Genomic DNA, 15,584 nt, shown 5'->3' with positions numbered 1-15,584 from the left:
GTTCATTTACACCTCCTTAGGGTGTATAAGAACCTTAAAGGGACCTGGCAGAGTTCTCCTATTTAATCGTTGCAACAACTTAGCAAGGAATGGGCTAAGTGACATGTTCAAAGTCACAGAGCTAGAACGTAGGGCCATTATTCACTCCCAGGCCTGTAGAGTCCCCAGAACCCACCCTCCTTATGATACATCTGTGGCCTAACAGAGCACTGATAGCATCGGAAGGGGACGGTCGCTAGAAAGGATGATAAATGCAGAGGAGCTCCGAGTCACTGCTGATTAAGGACCCATAGGAAATGCATGTGAAGCAGCTCCAACATGTGAGAGCAAGTCACTAGGGTCTCCACAACCTTTTCTGGGACACAGTTGATGAGCTGCACGTCTGCTGTCAAATGTGCTCACCCCCTGGTGACCCAGTCCTGCTCAGCTCCACTTAGGCCTGGCTTCCTGGCAGCAGCAGCAAGAACTCTGGACAATGTGGAAGCATCCAGGCTAGCAGCTGGGTGCCCCACGTGATCATTTAGGATACTCAGCTACAGCCCCTGGGCCAGGCACCTCCACGGAGAATAAGGTTCCTGAGCTCAGAGCTTTACTCCCCTGTCAGAAACTCCCCATCAGGCACAGCTAAGAAGACACCATCCGCAGCATCATTAAATTATAACAAGCCCTGAAACTCACTCCAGAAGCCTGGGTCTGTTTGTCCTTGTAGCCGGAAGGAAGCTTGTGATTGGCTGACCGAGCTCAGCCTAGCAGGCCTTATCTCTGGCTGGTTATTATTTGATTAAAGAGGCTTCCTCCTCCTAGGGTGTTTCAAAACTGTGCTGGGCGAGTTTGCTGCTGCCTGGGGAATTTTTTTGAGGTTACTGCCGAGCACCCAAAGTCCTTCAGCCTCTGGCCATACAAACAGGAACCCAGTGGAACTTTTCATTCCCTCCCACGCAGGCTGGGGCTGTCTTCTCCAGCTTTGCTAGTCAAGTGGTTGGAAATACTTCCGCAGACACCCCCGAGTCAAGGATACAGGTATTTAAAAATTTTTTTTTTTTTTTTTTTTTTTTGGGGGGGGAAGCTAATTTCTTAGGATGTCATGACATTCGAAATGGGAGTAGCAGTGCGGGGTGGCTGGGGCAGCAAAGTGAAAGCAGAGAGGCAGAGAAAGTGGAGGATGGAAGTGGAAGAAATGAGAATTCAGGATCTTGGAATTCTATGGAAAGGCCAAGCCAAGACACGGGTTGTTTGCCGCTGGAGAGAGCATGAGCTCAGGTTATGCCGTATCATTCATGGCTGCATGCTTTTGCTTCCCGTGAAATCCTTCCTGAGATCTAGCTACTCTCTTTCCCTCTGGCCCAGAACCCCAAAGTCCTCAGAGGGGTTTGGACACTATGAGAAACCCAATTGCTTTAACTTGAAACATCATCAAGTCCGATTTGGCAATGGGACCCGGCCTGCAATGGCTCTGCTTGGCGGTACCAATCCTTGTGATGTTGGCTACACAGAAAGAAGGGTAGGGCCGAGCACCTCTTCTGCCCACTCTGTCTGTGACCTGTGTTTGGTGTGTGTTGTCCATTCTCATTCCCATCAAACTCCCATCTCTGTGGTGTATTCCGAGTTTGAGTTGGGCAGACAGAGCTTTATGTCAAAGGACTTCCTTGCTCTGGATGAAAGCTCGACTCTTTGTGGCACCAGCAGGAATTTGACCCCCGGGAATGAAGATGAAAGAGAGGTGACAGGGTGGCCTTTGTCCTCTCTAATTGTTAGGTTTGGCTGGAGGTGGCCGATGGGGGGAGGATATGATGCAAAACCAAGGAAAACAATCATTTTATTTTGGCATGAAATGGAAAAGAATGTTTTTATGGTATTCTTTTCCACTTCATGCCAAAATAAATTTGGCATTCTTAATTTTTTTTTAAAAAAACTGACTTTTAAAGCTGATTTAAAAAAAATAAGTTTTCTAAAACTGATTTTTATTCCCTATGCATTTTAGGTTAAGAAATAACCATGCCATTTTCTTTCTCTCGTTTTGGTGGCTGTCTTAATTCCTGAATGTTTCTGTTCTTATTGTCTTAATCCTCAAGTGTTTAACCGGGTGGCCCTGCTTTGTTAACCGGGTGGGATGTTATCAAGGCCTTGTCCCACGTAGCTTCTCCACAGGATGGAGGACCCTTCTTCTTGCTGAGAGCCTTGTGGTTTCCCAGGGAGTTTTCTCTGCTGAGGCCCCATTGGATTTCCTGAGACTATTCAGAGTACTTGGTCTCAGAACATCATTAGGTTGAATCCTGCTTCCCTCTCATAATTTTAAGGGAAAAGTCAAGAAGTGGAGGACAAGCCCAGCGCAGGGAGTTATACCTCCTGGACCCGATTCTTCTCGGCTCTTTTGGGAGCACTTCCTCCCGTTACCATTGTCTGGATGAATGGTCTGGGCCCTGCTTGTCTTTCTGGCCTCCCCTCTCCCCATTCTCCATCTCTGTCCCTCCCTGTGGACACTCTTTCTTGTGCCCACCGTGGTCGGCCTTATTGTATGTCATCATTTCTGCCTGGAGCACTCTTTACCTTTACCCTACCCTGTCCCCAGGTCTGGCCAAGTCAACAGATTAGGCAGGTCTCTGAGTAAAGCCACTTCCTCTGGTACTAGGTTAGGGTTCCCTGGAATTCACCGTATTAGGTCACCAATCATATTGTCTTAGGATCCTTGTTTCCAGATCCATTGCCTCCACTAGACTTGCAGCTCTGTGTAGGCAGAGGCCTTGCTCCCAGCCAGGCCCCCAGAGCCTAGCAATGTCTGCTGATCAGCAGACTGTTACTGGTGGTAACGGCTAACATTTGTAGAGTGCCTTCTCCCTGCCCAGCCCTGTTCTACGTGCTTCACTGTTTTTCACTCAATCTTCACAACAAGCCTGTGAGGCGAGTGTCAATCCATTTAACAGCTGAGAAAACTGGACGTTAAAGGGGCAGCCCAGTACATGGTGGCCTTCAGAGCCCATGCTTTCACTCCTATGGCGCCATGCCTCTTTGGTGCGGAATGAGTCAATGAAAAACAAATGAATGCTATCAGGCTAATGGTCAGAATATGGCAACTCTCACACCTGGTCTGTTGGACCCGTTCACTCGGCTGAGCCTGCGGCACATGCACCACACTGCAGGTTGTGAGAAAGGCTTTGCGAATATGGTTTTCAGCAGACAGAGACCCTGGCCTGAGGTGCTTTCGGTTCTGAGCTCCACACTCTCTATTGGAATCTGCTTTCCCCATCAGCCTCTTGCCTACCTTTGTCGCCAGATTTCACCACTTATGGGTTCCCACCTAAAAACCGAAAGCGGCTTCAAATCAAGAATTTGGTCCAGACTTGAAGGAAGTGCTTGAGGAGACTAACATCGGCTGGAAGCTCACGTAGATCAGGCACTGCGCTAAGGGCTTTCCCCGGTGTATCTCATTTATCCTCCTAGTGAGGTAGTGGGGTCAGCATCATCGTGTTTTAGAGGAACAAACTAAGGCTAAGAGAACATAACTAACCTGCCCAACTGGGAAGTGTACGAGCCGCGACTCCATTGCTGATGTGTCTAGGCTCAGAGCCTGCCCTTCCCACGTATCAGGGCTTTCACAGACCCTTAGCTTTGGACTCACTGCCTCTAGGTGATAGGTCCTCTCTAATATTCCTGCCAGACAGATAGTCCTCTTTTGCTGTCTGCCTTCCCAGTCGCCGAGTGGGCGTCTCCTCACTGCTGTGTGGTCCTCAGTGTCATTCTCCCTGTCTGGACTTGGATCTAGCAGCTGGCTTGGCAAGACTGGCCTAAGGACCCGGGCTGTCAGCTGCTGTCAGTCCTGGAGAGACCCTCCCCTTTTCCTCCTCTCTCGGGGGGTGGGCTTGGGGTATCTAATCCTAGAACATCACAGCCAGAAAAGCCTAAACCAGCGGTTCTCAACCTGTGGGTGGCGACCCCTTTGGGGGTCGAACGACCCTTTCATAGGGGTCACCTAAGACCATTGGAAAACAAAAAGATATTTACATGACGATTCATAACAGTAGCAAAATTACAGTTATAGAGTAGCAACGAAAATAATTTTATGGTTGGGGCCACCACAACATGAGGAACTATATTAAGGGGTTGCGGTATTAGGAAGGTTGAGAACTGCTGGCCTAAACCAAAGCACCCAGCTTCAGGGAATCTCCCAAGTCTGATAATCTTCATTAGAACAGCAGTACAGCATGCGGGAAAGGCTCATTCTGATCCACTGCTGCATTTTGCTTTTTCTACTTGTTATTTAAATTGTCTAAGTGCCAGTTTCCTCATCTGTAAAATGGGCATAATACTTCTCTCACAGGATTACTTTGAGTCTGGAGATTCTGAATTTACTAAATCTCTGTGTGTGCCTACTGTGTGTCAGGTACTGGGATATAGCAAAGAACGAGGCATCTCCCTGCCCTTGTGTAAATTATAGTTGAATGGGGATGGGGGGTGGTGGTGATAGGCATTTAAAAAAAATCACACAAATAAATAGGTCATTCTCATCTGTGGTGAGAAAAAGGATAAAGGACCTAATTTAGATGGGGGTGGGGAGCTCGTCAAGAAGGACCTCTTTGATGAACCAACTGCTTGTGAGCACCTAACATGCCGCCTCGACCAGAACACCATAGGTGCTCAGTATGTGTGACCCTGGCCAAGTGCCTGCAACTCTCTGGGACTAAGAGTCTGTGAGCATAAAGTAAAGGGGTGGACTGAATGAGTCCTAGGACTGAGTTGCCCCTCTCTGGCACTTGTGATTCTCTTGGCTCACAACAGGATAGAGCCAGATTAAACAAGGGCCTCCTGACTCCCTCCACAGTGCTCCTTCCCCAGCTGTCTCCGCTGATGGAGAGAGGCTGGGTTCAATGTCAAAGAGGTCAGGGAAAGAATTGGCCAATTCTGTCTCTTAGAGTCCCCTTTCTCTTGGCACCTCCTTCCTACTCTTCAGCTGGAGGCCAGCATCCTCACTCCCCTGGGGTCGCTCCTCTCAGATAAAAATCTCTACACCCCTTCCCAGGGACCGGGGACAGAAAGCAGGTTCTCTATGTCCTCACCTTCTTCCTACATGTCAAGCCTGCATGACGAACCTACCTGGGGAAGTCATCTTTTGTGAAATTTCAAGCACAGGCAGGCTGGGAAGAGAGCCGAGAGCTGAGGACTTGGGGATGGACCCATGGTCTTCTTTGGCTGCCCATGAGTGCTCCCAAGGCTTCCCTCTTCCTCGCCCACTTGGCCTCCCCCCAGGAACACCATGTTCCTTAGGCACTGTACACAGTGTCTTTTGTGAGCTCTCTGGCTGAGGTTTTAGTGACAGCTCTTGTGAAGCTAGTTAACGTTTTCCCCAGACAAAGCCAGAAGCTCTGGGAGGTGATGACAAGACTAAACTTTCAGAGATTGATGAAAGGAAATGATTGGCCTCAGGCTCCTGAAAGAATAGTGATGTCAGCATCTTTAATTTTCTCCCATCTTCCCCTGTGGGTGACCCTGTCTCCTTGACCTCCAGAGGCATATGCATTCTCTCTCCATTTCCTCGTCCTTGCCTGGGCTCACGCTTGCCTTCAGCTGTCTGTTAGTCAATCCCCACCTATTGTTTGCTGGCCATAGTGCTTAGCAGAACCTCCCAGGGACATCAGTGTTTTAACCAGTGATCCCTTAAGGGAGCAATCATGGTGAAAAGACAGACAGTAGAATTGATACTTCAAGGCACACAACTGTCTTTACCTGAATGCAGGATTTGAAACCCTCTGTTTGGTGGGGGAATCATGGAGGACTGGAGGTTGGCAAAGGAACAGAGATGCCATGCAATACACAATATGCCAGACTAAGAGCATTTCCAAAGAGATTTTGAATAGCAAGTTGTAACCCAAGGCAAATCCTCCCCAAAAGGTCAAAAGAGGAAAATGGCAGGATATTTGCAATGGGAAGCCCACCCTCCCCATTCAGCATTCAGCTCCCAGAATCAGTGCTTTGCTAATCCCACCATTGTGGGAGGAGCTAGGTTGAGTAGCATTTCAGATGTATAACAGGGCTCCCGGGTGCATGCTGAGCTAGCACCAAGAAAAGGCGCCTTCATCACTCCTGGGCTCTTAAGCAGTGGGGGCTGGAGACAGGAGCCCTCTCCCTGCCTGTCCTCCCCCTGCCTCAGCCCACTTGCTTAGTAAGCTTTGCATTTGGCCTTCACCCAGGGCCCCATTGGGCTGCTGGGAAATTTAGCTGAGGCTGGCTCTGTGTATTGGACTTCAATATCCTGCCAGAAATCAGGTTGGCTAAAAAAAAAACCCAAAATGAGTCCTGAAGGAAAACAATATCCATTTCCCTTTGGGCTGGACTTGCTCTACGGGAAAGGGGTAGTTGCTGTGGAGCTTAACCCTGGGGGCTGCTGCTACCAGTGTGGATGATGTTTTCTTTGAGTCAATTCCAGAAAGTGACTATGAGGAACAAGGGCCTGGGAAAACTGAAAAACTTGGGACTGAGAGCTCTCCTTGGACTTGGCTATGAAAAAACCAGGGGGCCAGGCAGCAGGCGGGCTGGAGGCTGGCTGATCCCCACCCAGCCCCGCTCCTGCCCAGACGGCCACCAGGACCATGGCAGAGGAGCTGAGCTTTTGCTCAGTGGTCCCCTGGCACCTCCTTGGGGCAGCAGTATGACCCCTATTCCTGACCCCTATCATACTCTCCTTTGGGCGCGTTTTAATTGTCTAGTGGGAAGATGCTCAGGTGAGCCAGCCAGGTGGGATGGGGGTGGGGCCTCCTCTGCTATACCAGCCAGAAATGGCACACATGAGTCGATAATAGACAATGTGCCTGCTCCTCCTCAGATACTATGGTTCTGTGAAGCAGCACTGTGTGTCCCTGGTACTTCGCCATCACTCCATTAAGTGTCTGCTTACTACACCCCCACCACTGCCCCACATTGAATTAGCTCCATGACTCAGGGCAACAAGGCAGTCACTACTCTCAGGGCACTCAAAGCCCAGTGGAGGAGATGGGTAATTAAATGAGCCATTTAGTGGAGCATTAGAGCTTGGAAAGCGCCCCCATAGAGCAGAGTGGCTTATTCTCAGGGCAACTCCTGTCCCCCCTGTGCCACCCCCTCACCCCTCCCTGTTCTAGGAAATACCCTCTGGGTCTCAACCCTAATTCTTTTCCAGGAGACCCCAGGGGTTACTCATAGTACTCACCTTCCTGACTGCGGAAGGGTGCTGATCGGTGATATTTTTTCCAGTCTAGGGGTAATGGAAGAACTAAGGAAAAGGAACAAGTCTTTTTTTTTTCTTTTTTAGTTTGAGGTGTACAAAAAAACATAGTGATTAGACAAAATGATCACCCCAATAAATCTAGTACCCATCTGAACTGTACATAGTTATTACAATATTATCGACTACATCCCCTATGCTGTACTTTATATCCTGTGACTATTTTTTAAATTACAGTTGACATTCAATATGATTTTATGTTAGTTTCAGGTGTACAGCAGAGTGGTTAGACAGTTATACAGAAGGTGCCAAAAAAATGTCTACACATTTTAAGAAAGGAAACTATTAAAATTGTAATACTCAATATAGACTGATAACAAAACACGAATACAAGTCACGTTTGACTTTTGCAATTACAAGAGGCGCTCAAAGTGGTTACCATCAGGATCCAGACACTTCTGATTATGGCCAAGTACTGCTTGAGCAATGTTGACCAAAGTGTCCACTTGTACGTATATTTTTGGCACCCCTGGTATAATAGGCAAGATATGGAAACAACTGAAATGCCCACTGATAGACGATTGGATAAAGGCATGGTGGTACATACATACAATGGAGCATTACTGTACCGTAATAAAGAATGCATTGCCATTTGCAACAACATAGTCAAAAGTAGTGCATGTTGAATACAGTTGTCTGTATTCAGTCTGAGGAACTTCCCCTTTGCTCTGAGAGTCTATCCTTCCTGCTAGTTGAAATGTTCAAACATTCTTTCTTTTATCAAATGATGGTGTTTTCAGATTGTCAACTAACGTTTAGTTTACTTTCAATATCATGGCTGGGCAGAATTAAAAAGATAGCGTCCCTTCGTTGACTGCACTGTGATAGCTCAGAGTATGGGGAAGCCTCTGCCCAACAAGCTGTTTGTCACCAAAGTTAACACCCATGTCCAAACCCAGGTGGGAGCCCCTGGGATGTCTTTCTTGGTGTCTGATTTCCCAGTCTGTAGTAGAGTGACAAAGCTGATATATTCAAATTCCACTCACTTCCCCAAGACACTTAGCTGACTGTGGCAGCCAAATCCTTAAATAGACACTACTGTTTTCTTGGCGTCCCAGGCTCCTGTATGTTTAATGCCTTGAGTATCTGATTTCTGGGCCAAACTCATGAAAATCTAAAGGGGAATTATCCGTCTCAAAAAGCAGTTGCAATGGAAATAAAAGCCATTAGTACCCAGTGTTATCAGGATGTTTAATTTTTCATTGAAATTTCGAGATAAAAGTCAATCTTCAGGGTTGTGTTAACCCAGATCTCCAGCTTCTACTTAGATGCAGTTTAGAAACTGCCGGAAAAGATGCCAGTGCTCTCATTTGGGGTAGACTTTTTTGGGTCCTCCATCCACCTGCTTAAGTTAGGGGATTTGGGGATCAGAGGATCTGCTGTGGTTCAATGAAGTCCCATATTGCATCTGGTTATCTTGTCATTTTAGATATGGTCCAGGGCACTGATGGATGGAAAACAATGCCCATCAGACACACCAAATCCCAACAACACAAGTGGTAAAGTCCAAATTCTTGGGCCGTAGTTGAATGTTTCTGTGCTAAAAGTTGTTTAAAATAAGCAAGTCGTGTAAGGCTGAGGCTTAGATATTTAGCTGTAAGGAGGGTTTTGTGTTACCCATTTTGCAGTGTTGGCTTTGCTCTGTGATGGCAATTGCAAAGGAGACTTTCATGTTTGGACTAAGTGCTTCTTGAGGTCAAGAGTAGGCCTTGCATGTGATATCGGTGGATACTTTCTTCTCCTGCCCATCTCTCCCCTGGGAGCCAACACATCTCTTGGCACTTAGGAAGCCAAAAAGTAGTCATTAGTGACAATGATGATGCAAATGACTAACATGTTTTGGAGAGAATCAGTTGCTGGCCATTTCTACCTTGACTTAATATGACCACAGAATCATGAATATTTCTAACTTCCTATTTAACTCGTTTTTTTTAATGAAAAATTTTAATAGTTTTACCAATCAAAAATTCTGCAGACTAATATTTTCTGAGTACGAAGCAACTTCACATTCTTTTCTAAGTTAGTTGTAGTGTTTCTGTTTACCTAGTGTTTAGATGAATCTTAAGGTTGATCTATAATTTATTTCTAATTTTAATGTAATCCTGGGATGCACTAGGCATAGTATTTACATAATCCACCATCTTCTCAATTTCCTTACTCTTGATATTTATATTTTTCAGCTCTTTGAGAGTCAGTCTAGGAAGGCTATATGCTTCCACAACTTGTCCATTTCTTCTAAGTTATTGAACGTGGTAGCATATAGTCCTTCATAGTACCTATTTAACTCTTAAAAGAAAATTATTTTTTTGACTTGATAATTGTGCTTTGATTTGCAACCCTAAGGGGAAAAAAAAGTGGGAGTTCAGTGAAGCTGGGGGTGGCAGAGGCCTTTAGATGAGCACTCTGTTCCTGGGCATGGTCTCCTCATCCTCTGGAACCTTCCCTGGCTGCTTATAGAGAAGATAATCCAGACTGAGGAGCAACAGCCTTCATCCACTTGAATTTACCTAATTGTGTTTGGTTTGTCTGGGCTCTTCTGCCAACACAGCATTTCCCACTGAACCCCTCTGTCCCATGTAGGCAGCCTTCTGGCTGATCAGCAGCTTGAGGTCTGTCAAGAACATTAGAGAAAGCTTCCAGGGATATTTATCATCGCGGCTTTGCCATCAACCAGTTGTATGGGCCTGGGCAAGTCTCTTTATCTCTCTGGGTCATGGTTGCTTCACCTGTAAGACATGTTGGACTATATACGAATTTCTCAACTTCAGAGCTATTAACATTATGGGTGAGATCATTTCGTTGTGACACTGTCCTGTGCATTGTAGGATGTTTAGCAGGATCCTGGCCTAATCCACTAGAGGCCATAGTACTCCTCTCCACTTTTATGCAGCCAAAATTATCTCCAGACATGTTCAATGTCCCCTGAAGAGCAAAATCACACCCCCACCACCCGTTGAAAACCATTAGATCAAATGATATCAACCGCTGTTGGAAAGACCACATTAATAGTTGTTAATTCATCCTATTTTATTGAGCTCCTATTGTGTGCTAGACACTGTATTAAGTTTAGTGGTCTAAATATTTCTTAGATATTCTATTGAGAAAATGCCACCTACTTCATGGAAATCTGAATTAGAGCTAGGATGGTAGCTACACAGGCATTGAGGTAGAGTGAAAAAAAAAGGATAGAATTCCTGTTTAGATTTTTACTTATCCGTAAAACATCAACTTTACATAGAGTTGGCCGGACCTAATGCTCAGTGTATGTAAAGCACCTAGATCATAGTAGACATTCACTAGTTAAACTCATTTCCCTTTTCTCTTCCTTCACCCCAAGGGAATCAGAGCTACATAAAACATTAACTTGACTAGCCTTGCTCTGCTATCTCTAGGAATCTACTCTTACCCTACCACGTGTCCCAAGCCCCCTCCCTGCTCAGGCCAATACTCATATGTCTTCTTAAAAATCTTTATGGAGATCCCCCGGATCTCTTGTTATCACCAGATTGTTGACTTGGTCTGTTCTTAAAGGGATTGCCTCTTCCTAGCAAAGAAAAACATTCTCCAATAACCAGAGGTTTGCAGACATCATTGTTTCATATTTGCTTGTTCACAAAAATGACAATAAGGAATCAAGGGTGAGAGGACTCCTATGTGAAATATCAGCATTGCTCCTCCAGCGGCACTGATTGTGCCATGGGTTTGATCATCTCTCCTGGGCTCTCAAGGGCAAAGACCATGTATTGGATTTCCATGGCAGCTCCTGGCCCATCTCCTTCAGGGAAAGCATCTTGGTATTTGGTAGCCTGACATGATGAAAAGCATCATGGAGTTCAGGGCAAGGGACTTTGAGTCTGCATTTTCCTCTTGGGCCGGACATTGACCAGGGGCTACAAGGCACATGAAGACAGTGCAGTTCTAAAAAAGAAAGAAAGAAGGGAGGAAGGAAGGAAGGAAGGAAGGAGAGAGAGAGAGAGAGAGAGAGAGAGAGAGAGAGAGAGAGAGAGAGAGAGAAGAAAGAAAGAAAGAAAGAAAGAAAGAAAGAAAGGAAGGAAGGAAGGAAGGAAGGAAGGAAGGAAGGAAGGAAGGAAGGAAGGAAGGAAGGAAGGAAGGAAGGAAAGAAGGAAGGAAAGAAGGAAGGAAAGAAGGAAGAAGGAAAGAAAGATTCAGGCTCAAATCCCAGCTCTGCCACTTAGTCTTTGTTTGACTCCGGGAAATTTATGTCACCTCCCTGAACCTCAGCTGTCATATCTGCAAAGTCTGTGATCATAGGGAGATTGTGAGAATTAAATAATAGAACACATGGAAAGCATATGGCACAATCCTGGTAAATACTAAATGCACAACAGAAATCCACTTTTATTAATACTGTGAATCATCTTAAATAGTAGCTATGAACAATAATAAATATAGCACATATTAGGCAACAAAAAGGTAGATGATTGGGTGGGTGAAAAGGTATGAGATTGACTCATTCTGTTACTGATAAGAAAACAAGCTCAGAAAGGGGAAGTGAGGGGAAGGGGTACCCAGGACATCCCTGCTGGTTAATGACAGGGCTGGGAAAGATCTTCCATCTCTAGATTCCCTTTCAGATGCTGGCTCTACCATGCTGGGGCTGCTTTCCGCATTGGAGAAAAAACCTTCAGCAGTGCTTGTTAAAGATGTTATGGCAGGGCCGGCCGAGTGGTGCGATGGTTAAGAACTGGCTTGGGACGCCAGAGGACCCCGGTTCGGATCCCACATATGAGGGCCAGTGACACTGCCCTCTACAGCTAAGATGCTGAACAACAGCTCAACCTGGAGCTGGGCTGCTGTGAGTCGCCAGTGAGGCGTAGGCTGCAGTCCCTGTGGCAGTGGTTTGCCATGGACATACCGTATGCAGCCGCAGTAAGCGGCCGTCCAGAAGCCGGCGACTGATGTGCCTTGCCCCGGAAGAGCGCAATGATGGTGCCAATTTGGGCCAGTGAAGCAACGTCCTCCACAACTAGACTGAAGAACAAAACAACAGCAACTTGTCTGTTCCCCTTCCCCCAATTCCCCAGCACTGTTCCCATCCCCACAATTCCCCAATAAAAATTAAAAAAAAAAAAAAAGATGTTAAGGCATACTAGACTTATGACCATTGTGATAGGTGTAAGGACCACTGCAGTGGGATTTTACAGCGGGGGGCGAAGGGTTGGGCTCAATCTGAATACAGCATTGGCCAGTGGGAATTTATGGCCAAGGAGCAAGAACGGGGTCAGTGGATGGAAATTACTAAGAGGAAACATCAAGGGTCAGTGGGATTCTGGCTGAACTGACTTAACAGGATTGTCTGCTGAAGACAGACCAGGGGGATCAGACATCACCTGGGAGATGGGGGAGGGTGAGGAACCTGATTAAATATCGAAGGTGGGACTCCTGCCTAAACTGACTTAGCAGCGTGCTTGCTAAAATTGGATTTTACAAGTGCATAGTCCAAGTGCATAGATGGGCCTAGGAAAAGGCTCAGGAGCCTGACTAAAGTTAGGATCCTTGTCACCTGCTCAAACATTTAAAGCCCATGTTTAGAAAATTGCATACAAATTGCAAAAAATGCACCTTTTGGTTTAAGATCCATGTACTATTTACAGAGGGAATCTTTCTTCAAGGTATGAGAGGAATGTTTTGTCTAATGTATTTCTAATCACCTAGGACAGAAAAGAGTGCCGACCCCTCACCCCTGTCCCCCAAGGCTCCAGCTCACACCAGCCTGTCACTTATGCACAGACAAGCTGGCTTTGTATAGACACCATCCCCTTTGTCCCTTGTCTCCCACTTTCTAAAGCTCGGTTTTTGCCTCCCACCCCAGACCCAAGGGACTGGTGAGTTGATCTTTTGTTTTAATGCTGGTATTCAGTCTCGGCAGATATTCTGAATGATGAAACGGCCAACCCAATAAGGTTCACCTCCCAGCGAGGCTGCAGGAGGTTTCTCCCACTGGCTCAGACTTGATTCATATCTTGTCTTTCACCTCTTGCCAATAACTCATACATTTGCTTTAAGCCTTCTTCAGGCTCAGAGGTTGAGAGAGGAAGCATTTGAATGGTCAGAAGTGACCTGGTGTACTTTGTCCCTCACTGACTATTTTGGGCCTGCATGGGATGGCCATGTGTGTGGATCTGTTCAGGTGTTGGCATCTGAAATCATGTATAGTTACAATATGAACGGAAGCTTGTTTAAAATGGAACACCTCATTTGAATTAAACTCTACTGTCGTCTTAAGTGATGGTTATAATTCAATCGTGAAGCTAAATCAGTAGAGTCATAATTCCCATCCGATTTTGCCTTTTTAAACCTAGTTTATCCATCTGCTGTCTTTCTTATTCGAAGAGGGCTCACTGTGCACCGAGCACACATTTTAATGCTTTTCTTTTACTCCCCCTCCTATTTTTTAAACTTCCTTTTAGCATATTAGATAGCATAATGATGTAAAGGAAGGATCTGCAAATGATGGCCCCTGGACCAAATCCTGCCCACCACTCGTTTTGTAAATAAAGTTTTATTGGCACACAACCACATCCATTTTTTTAAGGTATTGTCTATGGTTGCTTTCATCGTACAACACACTTGAATAGTTCTAACAGAGACTCTATAGCCTGCAAAGCCTTAAATATTTACTATCTAGCCCTTTACAGAAAAAGTGTGCTGAATCCTGATTTAGAGTATGAGTGGTAGAATCAAACATACCCAATCAGGTCTTGGTTACTTGATAGCTTGCAACAAGCTAGATTGACATTGAAAAAGCTGTATAATCTCTTTGCAACCTACTCTGTACTATGGGGATAATGGAGAAATACCTACCTTGGAGGGTCACTGTGAGAATCCAGTGAGAGTATTTATAAAAACCTGCAGCCCTGTGCCTGGCACAGAGTAAGTGTTCAATAAATGGTAGCCATTATGATGACCAGTCATCCCTTTATCCAATAAATGTGTATCGGGTGCTTTTTCTGTGCTAAGCTTGGGGGCTACAGCAGGGATCAAAGTAGTAGAAGGTGCCTACTCCCATGAAGCTCACATTCTCATGGGGAAGATGGAAGATGGACAATATGAAGAAAACAAAGGAATATATTATTTTCAGATAGTGATACGTGCTATAAATAAAAGAGGATGATATAGAAGAAAATGATAAGGCAGAGGACAGAAAGTTGCTAACTGAGCTAAGACTGGAGCATGAGAATGAGTCAGCCATGCAAATATCTAGAGAAAGAATGTTCCTGGCACAGAGGACAGTAAATACAGAGGCCCTGTGCCAGGGATGAGTTCGAGATGGTCCAAGATCAGAGAGATGGCCTTGGAGACTGGGGCAGAGTGAGGGATGGGGGACGGGAGAGGACGAGGGGGCACAGAGGTCAACATGGGAAAAGCGTGTCGGCACTTGCAGACCCTGAGAAGGTGTTTGGCTGTTAGAGGCAGGGGTGATATGGGAGACCATAGTGCAGCAGAAATGTGACTGGGCCCTTGGCCTCTTTCTATGATATGACCTCTGTTGTAAATATATTCTTCTTCTTCTTTGGTCTCTGGCACTGGTTACTGTTGGAAACTGGAAATGAACAGGGGCCTAGTGTGCCCTAGTCAAATGGCAGCTTTGGTTGCAGCAAGCTCATCACACTGCCCTAGCTGGACACGGCCACCTCACTTGGACTTTTCTCCTTACAGTACCCCTGACTCACCCGAAAGATCTTCTGGCCAATGCCATTACTTCTCTGATATCATTCCTTATCAGGAGCCTTTAATGCTTCTCCAGGTGGAGCACTTAAGGTGAAAATCAGTTAATGTAATCTTAAAACACTCTAATAAATTTCCAGCAACATAAGACCACCAGATAATCATTTTTGTCCCTAGGGGTCACTCAGAATTCACAGCTCAGTTCCCATAATTAGCATTTCTTTTGTGTCTGAATCCTTGAACAGGCGTGAAGAGGCCCCGTGATAATATTTTACCTGTTGGAGGTTTAAAAGAAAGCTATAGATACCATCAGTTACTCAAACTGCCTCCAGAGTTGCTAATAATAACAGCTACACAGCACTTCCCAGTTTCAAAGCATTGCTGCATACTTGGCTCACTCAAAGGTAAAAGTATATCTTTAGTTTACCTCCTTTTATCCATTTTGAACGACTCCTCCTCCTCCTCTTGTTCTCTTCATTCTCCTCCTCCATCATCATTATGAAAACCCTTTATTGGAAAGTACCTTGCTGGCTAATTGTAATTAATACTTCGTTTAGAATGTGTGAATATGTGTTTCTGTCTCGTCTTGGCTTTAGACATCGTTAAAAGAACAAGATCCAAATTTGGCTACCTTCCAAATCAT

The 15,584-nt window shown here is 45.6% G+C and overlaps 1 protein-coding gene across 3 annotated transcripts in view; it reads left to right on the top strand.

Annotated features, from left to right (window-relative positions):
* GPAM (glycerol-3-phosphate acyltransferase, mitochondrial) overlaps positions 1 to 15,584 on the top strand; it is an 86,598-nt gene that overhangs the window by 23,581 nt on the left and 47,433 nt on the right. The window contains exons 1-2 of one of the 3 annotated variants that reach the window (XM_019646660.1): positions 807 to 1,020; positions 15,187 to 15,345. The exons of 1 other annotated variant lie outside the window; for it this stretch is intronic. The gene's annotated coding sequence lies outside the window, so the exon portion shown is untranslated. Of the gene's footprint in view, positions 1 to 806; positions 1,021 to 15,186; positions 15,346 to 15,584 lie in introns of those variants that run through there. One more of the 3 variants, XM_019646656.1, reaches the window with a different exon arrangement.

This window comes from Hipposideros armiger, unplaced genomic scaffold, assembly GCF_001890085.2.
Source record: "Hipposideros armiger isolate ML-2016 unplaced genomic scaffold, ASM189008v1 scaffold_105, whole genome shotgun sequence".
In the NCBI taxonomy this organism is placed as follows: domain Eukaryota; kingdom Metazoa; phylum Chordata; class Mammalia; order Chiroptera; family Hipposideridae; genus Hipposideros; species Hipposideros armiger.
This window is presented reverse-complemented; position numbering and strand designations above follow the sequence as displayed.